Genomic DNA, 16,312 nt, shown 5'->3' on the forward strand with positions numbered 1-16,312 from the left:
TGAGTGCCTTGAAGGTGGAAAAGCGCTGTATAAACCCATGACCATTTACCATTTTACTGTGGAACATTCCAAGCAGGGCAATAACATCTCCATGGAGACAAGCAGGCGCTGGAACATCTACCATAGAGATGTATAGTGCATCTTGAAGTTGTGTGTTTATTGATAAAAGTCATAGATTAGACGTCTGCTGCTGCGGATGACGCTGGAAGAAAAACTGTGAAAGGAAAATGTTCAAAGTTCAGATGAGATCAGTTTGAAAAAAAAAAGACTAGATCAAAAAACTTGAGTAACTGAATAAATGCAAGATTCATACTTTTAAAGACAGTGTGAAACATTCAAGGCAAAGCAATAAAAGGAGACAAGCACGTGACTGACCACGCCCCTTCCCCCCCTACCAGAAAGTTCCATAGTGAGTTCTGAGGTATCTGTACTTTACTTAAGTACATTTTACAGTGGATACTTTTTACTTTTTTTCATGTGATACTTTTATTTGAGTACCATATTTTCCGTACTATACGCCACTCTGGAGTATAAGTCACACCAGCCAAAAAATGCATAATAATGAAGAAAAAAACATGAGTCACACTGGACTATAAGTCATATTTTTGGGGAAATTTATTTTACAAAACCCAAGACCAAGAACAGACATTTTATCTTTAAAGGCAAGTTATAATAATAACAATAAAATAGAGAACAACAGGCTGAATATCAGTACAGAACGCTAATGTAACATGTTATATTTATTCAGCTACATGAAGCCTAGACAGATGTCTCAGATGTCTTTTAAATTACCATAATGTAGAAATTTAAAGTTCAATGGTACAGGAGTATCAAATACTGGCACACTGGTACATAACGAAGAAATTATATATTTTAATAATTTCACATATAAGTCGCATCTGAGTTTAAGTCATACCCCTGGACAAACTGGTCCAGAAAATGCGGCAACCTTTCTTTTCTATCTGTACTTTTACTTAACAAAATTGAATACTTCACCACTGTTTATCTTCTATATTTACTTCAAAATGTGCTAACGTGACAGGTCTACAGATACCTACCGCAAAGTCAGTACTCCGAGTGACACCAAACCAGCGACGGCCCACAATGCATTGCTGCCTTTAGAACCAGAGGGGCTTGTCTTTGTGTCAGTTGTGTGCACTTCCTCCTGAATACAGAGAGACGGGCTTCAGCGAGGCTCACGTCTAAAATAAGAACTCGATATGTTCTGTTTTATTGTTGTGCCTCTTCTTGTTGTAAAAGACAATACTCTGTTAGTTATTTCTTGTGCAGTGACGAGCGCACGCTGTGGTCTCACACTTAATAATCCAGAGTTATTTTTATAGAGACAAGATTGGGCTGTCGGCGGGCTCTGTTCTGCTGCGCTTCAAACCTGCCTCTATATGGCTTTATATTACCATTGTGTTGTTCAAAGAAGTTATACATTTTATGACTTGGAGCGTCAGAGAGTAGTGTTTTTTATTTCAGAGATTTAAAGCTCAATTTGACAAGCCCCAGTTTACTTTTTCCAAACCTCATTCAGAATCTAATGTCAATAATAATGGGAACGCTCTGAAAAAGTGGTAATGTTAAAGGTAGAGGTGTGCAAAAATATGGAAATATCAGTTTATCGTATCATTTGATGTAATGATACAGTATCGTTATCATGCGCTGCTGTATCAATATATTTTTTGCATATTTTACCAAATTATTCTGTCACTGTACTATTGTGTGTCCTTTTAGAGGAAAGTAACTTGTTTATGCAGAACATTTGACATTTAATTCACGGTTTTGATGATTAAAATAGGTGTATTTGCACAGATAGTGGTTTAACAAAAACATTTAGTACCACAGTTGTTTTAGTAAATATGTTGTGATCCTTCAGAGCCGTTAAACTGCACATGTCCCTGTGTAAATGTAAATGTGGAGCTCGTATAAACTGTGGATGAATAATACTGACCAATGAAATGATGATGTGTTCTTTTAGTTAGTGAAATGCATTAGACAAACTGCACTTGGTTATGTTCATTCATCTTCACTAAACAGAAGATAAACACACCATTAATGTTTATTTTTTCTGAAAATGGGGCTGATCATTAAGGGTCACAAAAACCTATATTTTTCACTGAATCGAATAGAATTGATTTGAAATATATTACATCGTATCCAATTGAAAAAGTATTATATCGAGATATGTATCGTGTCCTATGTATCGTATCTACAAAATCTTAATGATACCCAGCCATGGTTAAAGGCGCTGTACCTGATTTTTTTATCATTTTTAAAACATGAAAAACAGAACTAGTTCATTTAAAACCATTTGCAGGGAAACAAACTAAGTTATTCCTCACTGACCTTACGCATTCAGAGCATCCTAATCATTCACCGCAATGAGTTTACAAGCACTCTTTTAACAAAGAACTAGCATGCTAACACACAGTTTGTGATTAAGGCTTTGTAATTAGATACAGCCGACATGCAGTAGATGTATTTTGACCTCACAAGCTCTTTATACAATATATCCATTCTGTTCTCTCAAGACGAGTGAGTTTTAAAGGTCCTATATTACACAAAACTGACTCCTGTGAGCTTTAAGTCATGTTATAATACTGTTACCTCCTCAAAAACAGACCTGGAGTTATGTTTTGTTTCATTAAGACATGTTTGAGTAATCCTGGATTATTAATTTTTGTACATCTTGTGATGTCATGAAATGGTAGTTTTCAAGTGAACAGCTCCTTTTACCTTTAGTTCAGTAAAGATTGGTAATTCCAGGGCTGAAATGATCCAAATGATTCTAGTGAAGATGTGTGGAGTTTAAAAACACATTGGAGCACTTCCTGTATTACCACATGATGACATCACAAGGTGGAACAGAGTGTTTTCTGTTTGTGAGAAGAACTCCTAAATTGACATGGTTTGTGTGTTAAACATGTGTGAATGAAACAAAACATAGCTCCGGGTCCATTTGTGATGATGAAACAACATTAGAACAGATCAGAAATGGCGTGATATGGGCTCTTTAATCCACATAAACATAAATACTTTCAACATTTCAAACTGTACTTTTGTATTTGGTTTTATGGACTCTTAAAATACCAAATGAGTATCAGCTAAAATGTATTTCTTCCTTAAAAGTTGCACAAGTCTAAGTATTCTTGAGTGCATGGACTCCAGACAGAGCAGCTCACAGTGTGCTCACATGCACCTCACCGCTGAATAAAAAAAACCTCTGACACACATACATAGCTCCCGTCTCCAGTCTTTCACACTTCACCTTGAGTCTTTCCCTCCTCTCTCATCCTCTGCTCGTCACCTGAGAACAAAATGACCTGAAATCTCCAGACAGAGCTAAACAAGCCCTACGGTCTGATATCACACTGGAGATGTGAACGTCACAAAGGCTCAGAGCTTTGTTCAACGCATCTCCTCAAGATGGGAAAAAACTCTATAATCTCTCTATAATCAAGGCAAGTTTATTTGTATAGCACAATTCATACACAAAGTAATTCAAAGTGCTTTACAGAATAAGAAAGACATTAAAATCACAATACAACAAATCAAAAGAGAAATAACCATAATAAAATTAACATTAAAGGAGAAAAGTGCAGAATAAAACCCTTTCAGTCATATGCACAGCTGAACAGAACAATTTTGAGCCTGGATTTAAACATTGTCAGGGTAGAGGCCTGTCTCACATCTTCAGGAAGACTGTTCCAGGTTTTAGCTGCATAAAACTCAAACACTGATTCAACATATTTAGAGCTGGCTCTGGAACCAGCAGGAGGCCGGGACTAAATCAGGACTAAACCAGGACTCCATCAGGAGGCAGGTCCCTGAAGTCCTCAGAGTGTGAGATGGTTCATGTGACTCTAACGTGTGGGAGATGTTCTTTGGTGCTGGTCCATGGAGAGACTTGTTCACAAGCAGAGCTGCTTTAAAGTTTATTCTCTGAGCCACAGGAGCCAGAGACCTGAGCACAGGACACATGTGTGAAGTACTTCCTGGTTCTACTCAGGACCCAAGCAGCAGCATTCTGGATGTACGGCAGCTGTCTTAACACTCGTTTGGAGAGGCCAGTGAGCAGGCTATTACAGTAGTCTAACCTACTGGAGACAAATGCAAGGATAAGTCTCTCTAAATCTGGCTCTGACAGTATACCTTTGATTTTTGCAGTGTTTTTTAGATGGTAAAAAGGTGCAGATGTTATTGATTTGATGTGGCTGTTCTGAGTTCATTATTACCCTTAGATTTCTAGCCTGATTTGAAGGTTTTAGAAAGAGAAACTGGCAAATTGTTTTATCAAGGAACACATGTATGCATATAGCTTCAACTTTTTAGTGTAGATGGAATGTAAGAGTTTCCATGTTGTGCAAAATCTTTTGCAATGGCATTTTAGTAAACCAGGTCTAGACCAGGACTAGACCAGGACTAGACCAGGACTAGACCAGGACTAGACCAGGACTAGACCAGGACTAGACCAGGACTAGACCAGGACTAGACCAGGACTAGACCAGGACTAGACCAGGACTAGACCAGGACTAGACCAGGATGGGCAGGCTGCAGAGGTGTCCAGGACTAATGCGTAAAAGTCCTAGTGTGAATGTGACCTTAAATGTTTGTGTTTAACATGTGAACCTAGAACACACAGACAGAACTCTACACACCCAGGGAGAGAAGTGTTTTTGCAAAAGAAATAGACCCTGGTAATTTGTTTGAAGTTCCAACACATAAATAAAACTTAGTGACATTTGCTGGTGCCAAAAATACATGCGAGGAGCAGCGTCTGATTTAGTATTCTGGGCCAGAGGAGGAAAGGCTAAGCACATTCATCTGAGCAACCTCAAGTGGATCTCTGACATTCTCATTTTTATTATCAACAGCAGCACACCTCAAAACAAAGATGTGTTCAGGCTGTAGGTGTGGCGTCTTTGTGTAAACTTTGGTTTTGAATACAAGCTAAAAAGAAAGTTGGGGCACAGTTTGTAAATAGGAAGGGATAATGGTTTATTCTGAGATCTATTTCCACAGGTAGAGCATGCACTGGTGTTGTGTTGGTTCAGATTTCTACTCAGATGCTAAATGTCTCTCTCTTTGTGTTATAGATGTTCCTGGCATTTATACACTGTTATTCAAAAAAGCCTTAAGAGTAATAATGATCTAATCGTTGGATCGGGTACTTCCCTCTAGACCACAGACTGTATAAAGAAGTGGACTAAGTGAGTGTGACATCAGCCATAGCATTTGGCAATAACGGTTCAGGGTCCTGCTGTTTAGAGCTGCCTCGAGTTGGACTAGTGGCCACTCATTAGTACTACAATGAAAAAATCCCTCCTGCCCAGAAAGGAATTTTCTTATAGAGCAAGAGATGTAATTACAAACTGCACGTGTTTGGCTGACAGGGACTGACAGTGTCGATTTTTACCAGATCATAAACTTTTTCTCAGCTCAAAATCCGTCTGTTGTCTTAAAAAACTTTTTTAATTGTTAGCTTCGGCTACGCTGTATGTCTGCTCTAGCTAACGTCAAGCTCTGATTGGTTACAACGGTCACATGGTACGACATGAACGAGCATGTGAGCGATGTGAACAAGCCCAACTGTCGTAAACATGGCTCAGATGCTCCTGGAAGCATAAACATTTGTAGCATTTATAATTTGAAATTGATTTGTTATTTCCTTGTCTTCTTTGTGACTGTTCTGTTTGCACTTATCGTGAAAAGTCTCATGGTGGGTAGCTCAAATGGTCCATAGGCAGGACCGGATGTACCTAGCGGCTAAAGGCTAAACTCGTGACATGCGCCATTGAGCACGGCCGTGTTTAGACCCCGGGGCTCGAATGAACCTTACCGAGGTAGTTATATGCGCCCATGATCACTTCCTATTTGGAACGCGGAGACTAGCAGGTTAGCTATGTCCATTTATATATACAGCGTATGGTCTAGATCCATCAGGGACAGCAGTTATGATTCTGTCAGTCTGCCTTAAGGCGACTGTGACACGTTACCATCTCCAGTGTGTGAGTTTCAGATGTCTGCAACAACATGAACAAGATAATAAGCTTTTTGTTGAAGACAGATTAGGACTTTGTTTCTGTCTGTTGCCTTTTGAAGATGTAAATGAAGTCATCTGCTTCTGAAAGGTCACACATCAATGTGGTTGGTTAAATCCAGCTGTCACTCACTCCAAGAGGCAGACAGCTACATTAAATCAGACTAAATGGACTTTTCAAAGATTTGAGCCATGTTATAGTTGTTTCTTCTCATTGAGCCTCTGAAGTAGTTTTTGGAGTGATTCATGTTTGAGTAATCTTTAATCGCTTATTTTCAAGACGACATTTTGCCGAAAAACAAAACAAAAACAGTACACACCCGCTATGACATACACGCCCACTGTGACGTACGCTCTTAATTCTTTAATTTTCTTTTCTTAATCGGTGATACTCAGGATTCGGCAGTGTCGCGTAGTCAATTTGGTACAAATTTTAAAAATCCGCGGCTCTCCATAGGGGGCGCTGACAGCTACACTGCTCTTTGTTGTGACGATGTTTACAACGACGTCAGCTCCCATTGGGCACCGCAATTTTATAACACGGAAATCAGTGGATTTGTTTCTTTTATTAAGTTGTTTTAGATGAATATTGCGATTTAAACTTTGCAAATATAACATAATGATCCACGAGTGTCGTAGATTATAACTATAGAGCGACACAGGCACAATGGGGCTGATTTACAAAGAGAAATAATTAATCGGAATATGACCCAAATGGCAGATGTCACAGGAGTGAGATCGCCAGCCACAGCACGTGAAAAGTTAAAAATGGGCGTCAAAATACTCACAAAACTGCATTTTACAAACGAGTTAAATAAATGAATTGTAATATTTGATTTGGTTTTGGACAGAGAAGAGCCTTTTGCTGAGACAGGCCTGATTTGGTGGAGAGAGTTTGGCTCAGACACAGCTGCTTCATAAACACTGCAGCCTCCTGTAGCTCACAGTTTGCAATTTCATTTCTGTTCCGTTTGACCATTGGACACTTCACTTTTGCCCCAGTCCATTTTAAATGAGATTTTTCTCAGAGTAGACAGCTGTGTTTTTCAAATTCAAATTCAAGTTTGTATGAAAATGAAAAGATATATATTTAGACACATTTGAAGTCATGCAGAGTACAGCTGAACCATTTCGGAAAAATATTTGATTGGAATTTTTTCTGACAAGCATTCCAATTGGGATTAGATTTGCAATTCTGACACTGAAATAGGCCCATAAACTGACAAACTAATACAAGAATCACAGAATGTACAGATCTGAACTCAGACTGTATAAAGAAGTGGACTAAGTTAATGTGACGTCACCCACCGCGTTTGTCTCCAGTCAAATGAAGCTCATCAGGACGGGCAGATTAACTATGTCTATTTTGTCGTTTGTGGAGGAAATAGCTATTTTCAAACTTTGCAATTTGCTAATCATGTCAATTCAAACTGTGAACTGTTGATTTGATTGTGCTAAATCTCGTAGCCCTGATGTAGTGTCTGAGTTTGAGATAACCACATGTTTGTGCTGTGTCCTTTGACGTGTAACGTAACCTGACGGCTCATTGGTTGACCTTCATTGGGAGCGCTCCATGTGGATTATAATCATGTTGTCCTGTTGAGGGATGTGCCAAAAATAAAAACGTGATCTAAACTTTGGTCGATCTTGATGATAAGACGAGCACATTTTAATCAACAGGTCTCCAGCCAACACTGTGTCAGTGTGAGTGTGTGGTACTGAATTTTGTCTCCTCATGTGTCTTTTTTACTTATATTTTTACTTAAATCTGCCTAATCTGAATAAAAATCCGGTTCCTCCTTCTTTCCTGACTTTGTGCAGTTTTGTCTGTCGTCGCTCCTTCTCTCTGATACAGCCGCAGCTCTTCACCTTTTCTCCTCTTTCTCTCCTCTTGTGCTTTTTAGTTACAGAAAGTAAACATCCATTTTCTCACCATTTATCAGAGTAGCTTAAGACATAATGTAGCTCACAGACATCGCTCATATTTCTGTCGCTTTTAGGCTGAAAGTATCGAACAAAGTAATTCCAAACTTTAAATGCGGATTTCTCTGGAATTATCAGCCCTATCAACATGAAATAAACACTGCAGTGACCCTGGTGTTTATGCCTGAAGTCCACCTGTTTATGTTTTCAATAAGATGGGACGGATCGATCAGTATCAATATTTATCAAAAAATCTTTTTTTTCCCCCTTATGGCCAATGACAATTTAATAACTCAATAACATCTGCAACTTTTTACAATCTAAAGACATTGCAAAATCAAAAGTATACTGCCAAAACCAGACTTGGAGACCATGCATTTGTCTCCAGTGGGTCAGATTACTGTAACGGCCTACTCACTGTAAGAAGCTGCAGTACATCCAGAACACTGCTGCTCGGGTCCTGACTTGAACCAGGAAGTACTTCACACATGTGTCCTGTGCTCAGGTCTCTGCACTGACTCCTGTGGCTCAGAGAATAAACTTTAAATCAGCTCTGCTTGTGAACAAGTCTCTCCATGGACCAGCACCAAAGAACATCTCCCACATGTTAGACCCACATGAACATCTCACACTCTGAGGACTTCAGGGACCCGCCTCCTGCTGGTGCCCAGAGTCAGGACTAAGTCAGGACTAAGTCAGGACTAAGTCAGGACTAAGTCAGGACTAAGTCAGGACTAAGTCAGGACTAAGTCAGGACTAAGTCAGGACTAAGTCAGGACTAAGTCAGGACTAAGTCAGGACTAAGTCAGGACTAAGTCAGGACTAAGTCAGGACTAAGTCAGGACTAAGTCAGGACTAAGTCAGGACTACATGGGGAATAATCATTCAGTTTAGCTGTGCATACGACTGAAAGGGTTTTATTCTGCCTCTTCTCTTTTAATGTTCATTTTTTTATGATTATTTGTGATTATTTATGTTTTGATTTGTCCTATTGTGATTTTAATGTTTTCCTCTCTCTGATCCACCTCCTCACCTTTTCTCCTCTTTCTCTGCTCTGCTTCTTCTTGTTATAATCTAAGTTATGAAAAGTAAACTTCCATTTTCTCACCATTTATGAGAGTAACTACTTAAGACATAACTTAGCACACGGACATCGCTCATGTTTCTGTCACTAGCAGTAACGTGCGTACTTAATATTTTGTACAAACTCATTCCAAACTGGATTTCTCTGGAATTGTTCCCATCAACACAACATAAAAACTCTATAGCTCTATACCTGAAGTCCATCCGTCTATATTTTAAGATTGTATCGAATCAAAAATCAATCTTTTTTTCCCAAATCACCCTAGTCCTGTCAAACACAAACATGAACCACTAACTTCAGTCTTCAGTCTTTCTCTGCATTATCCCCAAGTATCACATATTTATGACATGATGGCAGGCTGAAGCATGGCCGTAAGTCAGTCCATAATGTGCCGGGGTCCTGTGTAAATCTCCTGTAGTTGCATAGTAATGTGTGCTTTGTGCTGATAGTGGCTGTTGTGGAGTGCTGAGCGAGCGCTTTGGAGACAACAGGGTCCACATCAGAACACGCGGCAGATTGATGAGAACTGGGAGAGAGACCGGGATTGGCTACGGCTCAGGTCTGAGGAGCCACGTGCTGTACTCACGCAGGCCACGCTCTCACAGAAGTTCTGGAAGATTTGTGTCATTACATTTATATGACATTTAGATGGAATTTATGGGATGTCAGCCTGAAATATGTGTGGAGTTGAGTTCTTCCTGTGTCTGGATGAGTCCGTACAGTTACAGCTACAGTCCAGTTTGGGATTCCTTCAGGATCAGGGTTGTTAAAATAAGAACCCAGATGCTAAAACTGCACTTTGCATGGACTGATTTGAGAATGTGTTGATTAGTTTAATGTTACAGCTCAGGAAAGGTTAAAACTTCTCATTTTTAAAGAAGCTACTATCCATTGATTTTCTTGCTCTTATGTGAGGCTGGGTCGTGGGGGCAGCAGTCTAAGCCCAGACTTCCCTCACCGCAGACACGTCCTTCAGCTCCTCTGGTGGGACCCCAAGGTGTTCCCAGGCCAGCCGAGGGACATAGTTCCTCCAGCGTGTCTTGGGTCTTCCACAGGGCCTCCTCCCGGTGGGACATGCCCAGAACAGCTCCCCAGGGAGGCGTCCTGAACAGATGCCCGAGCCTCCTCCGCTCATCCGCTTGTATCCGCGATCTTGTCCTTTCAGTCATTACCCAAAGCTCATGTATTATGGTCAGATACTACTATTAGTTTGTTTATTTATTTGTATTATGACAACTCTAATCTTTCAGCTGCTTATTGATGTTGATCAAAAGGGGGCGTGGCAAAAGCTCTCAAAACTATTTCCCCATAGCCTCGTTTCCACGGGTTTGTTTGCAGCAGATCGGTAAAAGCCGCAAGTGTCTCCACCGTCTAAAGTGAACCGTACTGCCTCGTTTGAGAGTCTGGCGTATGTACAGTATGGCTCCAGGCATGGCTAACGACCGAACGAGATGACTGGACAAGAGAATGTGAAAACAAAACGGCAAAAAGCAGATATAAACCGAACATAATAATCTCTCTCCAAACTCTGACTTGATCCTGTGATAGACCTTTGTATTTCCAGTGATGCAGTGAACTTAAATGTCGAGCCGAAGCTCCACAAAACAAAGCTAGCATGCAGCTAACACCTGTTTCCTGTTTATCGATGCAGCACTCACGTATAAAAATCGAACATATTATATTTCTAGAACATAATGCATCCCACATGAGCCAAACCCACTGCATTACATAAAGAGAGGATAAAATGGGGTGTATGGTTACTAAACGTGTTTTTGTGAATTGCTGAGGTTGGCCTTATAAAGCAGATACAATTTATATTTTATTTATGAAGAAAACCTGAGTGTTTGGGTGGTGTCAGTGTCTCATGTAGCAGAGACATGCCCCTGAACCCAGAGCTGTGGACCTGACACCCTGCACTATACCTGAAGTCCACCTGTCTATGTTTTAAGATCAAATCGAATCAAAAATCTGTCTTTTTTCCCATATCGCCCTAGTCCTGTCAAAGACAAATGTGAGGCACTAATGGACGTTCATAAGAAGTCCTTCAATCTTCAGTCTTTCTCTGCTTTATCCCCGAGTATCACATATTTATGACATGATGATGACGGGCTGAATCATAGCCGTAAATCATAATGTGCATAATGATTCATGGAAAATGGTAGCTTGAACTGAGGATTCACTCCTCGATATTCAGCTAGCTCAAGTCATTCCTTCTCTTTCTGAAACACAATAATCCCTTGACTAAAAGACATGTGGGTTGACTGTATCATCAGCCTTTGGAGTCTGGACCCAGATCAGAGTGTTTCTATTCTCAAGAGTAATGCTAAATATTTATCACAAATGTAAAGAACCCGCTATGACTCCTTGCTGACCTCTTACTTTACAGCTACCGGATAAAGTGTGAATGGACCATACTTTTTTCCTTCTAAGAACAATCTCATATTTCTTTTAACAGACCAAGTAACTAAAACCAACCAAACAGGGTGAAGGTAAATTCACGAATGTTGAACCTGATCATTTCTATTTTTGCCTAGACTTAAGAACTCCCTGCAGTACAACAGAAATCTCACATTTGTATGAAATATCTTTGGCCTATAGACTGTTGTGATGTCATCAACCTGAACCACACACAACCTAATGACTCCATGCCTGACCTAACGACGTAAAGTGGCGTGTGTATGTGTGTGCGCGTGTGTGTGTGTGCGCGTGTGGGGGTGTGTGTGCGTGTGTGCGCATCAGTGTCTCCACAGGTTTGTTCTTGGCGGAGCTGTCCTTCTGGTCGTTCCACTTTAACGCCTGATTGGTCAATGCTCGTCTCCCTGGTCGCCATGACGTCTGTCACTCCACGAGGCTTTTAGTGTGTCTGCATTGTGTGCGCGTGCGTTTGTGTGTTTGTGCATGTGTGCGTGTGTGTGCTGAGGCGTGCTTCCTGCATTAAAGTAAAAATAGAACGTTTATATGGATTTTTTCATTCAGCATTAACAGTCAGTTCTATGCAGCTAAATGAATTATGCAAGAATGATTTGAATGTTCAGAATCTGTCCCCAGTCATTCCTCTAAACCAGGCGTTCCCAAACTGTGGCCCGGGGGCCAAATGCAGCCCTCAGATCAATTTTTCATGGCCCTCAAGCTTCCAGGTGAATGGGCCCGTATTACCTAAAACAGTAATTTTTACTGTACATTTCTGAAAATCTACTGTAACAAGTCCATATCAAATATTTAATGTGTCCCATTGAGGATGTAAGCTTGAATACAGATCGAGTGGTTCTAACTTATAACACAGATTTGAAATATTCACTGTATTGGTGACCAGTCTATGGCCCGCAATCAGCCCTCAGCTTTGTTTGTGTTTGTATATATGGCTCTTAATGAGAAAAGTTTGGACACCGCTGCTCTAAATACATAGACCTACAGCCTGACCGCCCTGTAACGAGCAGCTGACAGGCTGGACTACTCATTTTATACACTTAAGATCATTATATTTAAGATATTGCTAAAAACAGTACAAAAAAACAAATAAATAAATTTAGTTTGGAATTTTTTTTTAGGTTTCAAATTGTACTTCCTGGTTGTAAATCATGACATCACACTAGGGAAATCCAAGTGTTACCTAGCAACCATGTGGTCCACTGGAACTCCTATAATGTACACAGGACTTACTATATGACACATAAAAATGAAAGAAAACACCTTTATTTTTGTTGAAATAGTGTGTTTCTTGTGTAAATTGGGCCAAACTTTTGGACAGAATTCTCCCAGTGTGACGTCATCAATGTGGGACTCTACTTGGTGTAATTTTTAGCGTATTTTTCAACTTTTCTTCCCAAACTGCTTCTTGTTTGATGCAAAAGTATAATTTATATTTACAACAGGTTTTATCCCACAAACTTAAATTAAAATTAGCGAATAATCAAACACACTTTCATGCAGGAGACGATGTTCAAATACACAAGCCATACATCACTAAGTCTTATTGTAGCTCATTGTCCTATCATAAACATGTGACCCCATCTCCATGAAGACAATGACGTCACCAGGTCAAGTTACAAGTCACGTTTGTGGAGATGTGACACTGTATGAATGCATGTTTTACAAGGCATTTCTGAGCCATAATAACACATGTAATCGAATAAATGCAGGACAGATACATTTATATACTATGGAACATTCCAGGCAAAGAAATAACATCACCATGGAGAGAAGTCAGTTGCATATACTCCACCAGAAAAAAACATAGTGCACCTTTAAAAAATGAACAATATAGAGCTTTTGTTTGTTATTTTTGTCAATAATTTTTACTTAAATGTCCTATATTACACAAAAGTGACTCTTGTAGATTTAAGTTGTGTTATAATGTTGATCCCTCCTCAAAAACAGACCTGGAGTTGTTTTGTTTCATTCACATGTTTGAGTAATCCTTCTGACTACGTCTTCAATTATCAAAATGCTCTGTTCCATCTTGTGATGTCATGAAGTGGTAGTTTTTACCTTTAGTTCATTAGAGATCGATTCCAGACCTGAAATCATCAAAATGATTCTAGTGAAAGTGTGTGGAGTTTAAAAACACAGTAGAGCACTTCCTGTATTACCACTTGATGACATCACAAGGTGCAACAGAGTGTTTCCAGTTTGAGAGAAGAACTCAACCTAAATAAGGGTTTGTGTGTTAAACATGTGAATGAAATAAAACACAACTCCAGGTCTGTTTGTGACGAGGAAACAACATTATAACTATATTATAGATCAGAAAACAGTGTGATACGAGCCCTTTAAACTACATTTTCTTAGTTCCAGCCGAGCTTTCCCCAAAATGGCCGCTCTTTACATCCCCCACTACACATTAACTACACCTTTGTTCTCATATAGCTGATTTACATTCAATTACAAACAGCATGTAGCAGCGTGAGGGAGGGGCCGGCTCTCAAAACGACCCCTAAGTCTCCATCTGCGGCCAAAATACTTTTTATTTCCCCCCCGTGAGCCACAACATGGATTTTAACAGCCGCGGCCACAGTTACAATCCCGCTAGCATTTTGCCCGCTGACAGAGAATGGCGTTGTAGAGGTTGAGTGCTTTTGTGGTATGGTTCTGTTTGTGCGTTTGGGGAGCGGGGGGGGGGTCGGGGAGGTGGGCTTACCGTGATCACAGCCTCCAATATGTCAGAAGTAATTAGGCTGAAGTGAGTGTAAGGAGTATTATACAGAGAGGTGTGTGCCGTGTGCTGTTAATTAGACTGATAAGTGAATACAGCCTTAACGCGCAGAGGGGGAGCGTTCAGCGTCAGCTTCTGTTTAAAAATGGGGGGTTTTAAGAACAGAAAATGCTCTGGGTTTTTCTATTGTTCTGTGTTAAAGCGCTGGTGTTACGCCGTTTTCTGATCTATGTTATAATGTTGTTTCCTCGTCACAAACAGACCTGGAGTTGTGTTTTGTTTCATTCACACATGTTTAACACACAAACAAACCTGCATATTTAGGCTGAGTTTTTCTCTCAAACAGAAAACATTCTGTTCCACCTTGTGATGTCATCATGTGGGAATACAGGAAGTGCTCCACTGTGTTTTTAAGCTCCATACACCTTCACTGGAGTCATTTGGATCATTTCAGTCCTGGAATTGTCAATCTCTAGTCCTGGAATTGTCTACTGAACCAAAATGTAAAAGGAGGTGTTCATTTGAAAACTACCACTTCGTGACATCACAAGGTGGAACAGCATTTTGAGCTTTGGAGATGTAGATACACTAATAACAGTGTTGCTCAAACATGTGTGAATGAAGTGTTTTCTATAATAAATGAGCTTTAAAGAAGACAGAGTTGTATTAGGTTTGTTAAAAGTATTGAAAATCAGATACTATTCAAGACATATTTGAGCAGTTTTTGATTCTAGTTTTAGTATCTAGTGTCAATACTAAAGTCACATTCACAGGACGGAAAATGAACCTTTCCTGAATATCTTCAGAATGATCTGGAGCTGACTCAATATCTCACCTGTTTGTTGGACTTTTAATTTAAGATCTCATTATTGTCTATGGCTAAAAACTGAACAATAGAGAAGAGGAGAGAGAAAAAGGAGAGAGAAAAAGGAGAGAGAAAGAGGAGAGGAGAAAGGGAGTGAAAGGAGGAGAGAGAAAGATAAGGGAAGGAGAGAGGGACAGAGGGAGGAGGAGAGAGGAAGGATGAGAGGAGGGAAGAAAGAGGAAAGGAGGAAAGAGGGAGGAAGAGGGGAGGAGAGAGAGAGGGAGTGAGGAGAGGAGAGAAAGAGGAGAGGGAGTGAGAAAGAGGGAGGAGGAAAGAGGATGTGACAGGGATGAGAGAGAAAAAGGAGAGGAGGAGAGAGTGAGTGAGTGAGGGGGAGGAGGAGACAGAGAGGATGTGTAAAACTGGACAGATTGGCGCCACTAATGCACTTTAATAATCTGGAGATAAACATTTATAATCACACCTGCTCCTGGTTTAATATGTTTAATGGACCTGTGCAGTTATGTGTTTGTTTGTTTGTTTGTTTGTAAAAATATAGTTGCATAGAACAATACAAACAAAAACAAACTTAAACAAAATGGTTCTGTATGTCGTCGATCTCTTTGTCTCAGCTTGGCTCCAGTTCACGTCTGCCCCTCAGTGTGCTCTTACCACATAAATCAAATGTATTTTAAATAGATGTTTATAAAATAATCTCTACAGACTGCGTTCTGTTGCTTTAAGAGGCTCCACTCGGCATCGTCCATTACGGCTGTGAATGCTATTAACTATATTACCTGATAAATCATAAGGGCTCCTGTGTATGATCGCGCAATCGGTTTAAATAAATTCTTAAAAATGCATATTGTGTGCAAAACCTGCCTTGCCCTCGGCCTATACGTTGTTCAAGGGGATTGTGGGTAATGGCGGGGCGGTGCTATTGTTTCTATACAAAGCCTATAGAAGCAGACCGGCGCTCGTGAAGGATTTGCTGGAGGTATATGGCTTAAAGTGAGAGGCTGTTGATGTGGAAGCTTTCACAATCGCATTCTGAGTCCTGGTTGGCTTTTGTGCTTCACGCTCAAAGGGTTTTTTTCATCTGAAACCTGTCTCCATGTTTTCAGATGTGGCTACGCTAAAGCAACGCTAATATTATGTAAAAAAAAAAAACCTCATATTACACACTTTTCTGAGCTATGCTATAATGTAGTTTCCTCATCACAAACAGACCTGGAGTTTTGTTTTGTTTAGTTCACATATGTTAAACACACAAACCCTGCATATTTAGGCTGAGTTCTTCTC

At 40.1% G+C, this 16,312-nt stretch overlaps 1 protein-coding gene across 1 annotated transcript in view; it reads left to right on the forward strand.

The window, feature by feature from the left end:
* The window catches only part of LOC117369783 (ephrin type-B receptor 1-like), a 169,018-nt gene that overhangs the window by 38,551 nt on the left and 114,155 nt on the right, over positions 1 to 16,312 (forward strand). The window lies entirely within an intron of this gene.

This window comes from Periophthalmus magnuspinnatus, chromosome 4 (assembly GCF_009829125.3).
Source record: "Periophthalmus magnuspinnatus isolate fPerMag1 chromosome 4, fPerMag1.2.pri, whole genome shotgun sequence".
In the NCBI taxonomy this organism is placed as follows: Eukaryota; Metazoa; Chordata; class Actinopteri; order Gobiiformes; family Gobiidae; genus Periophthalmus; species Periophthalmus magnuspinnatus.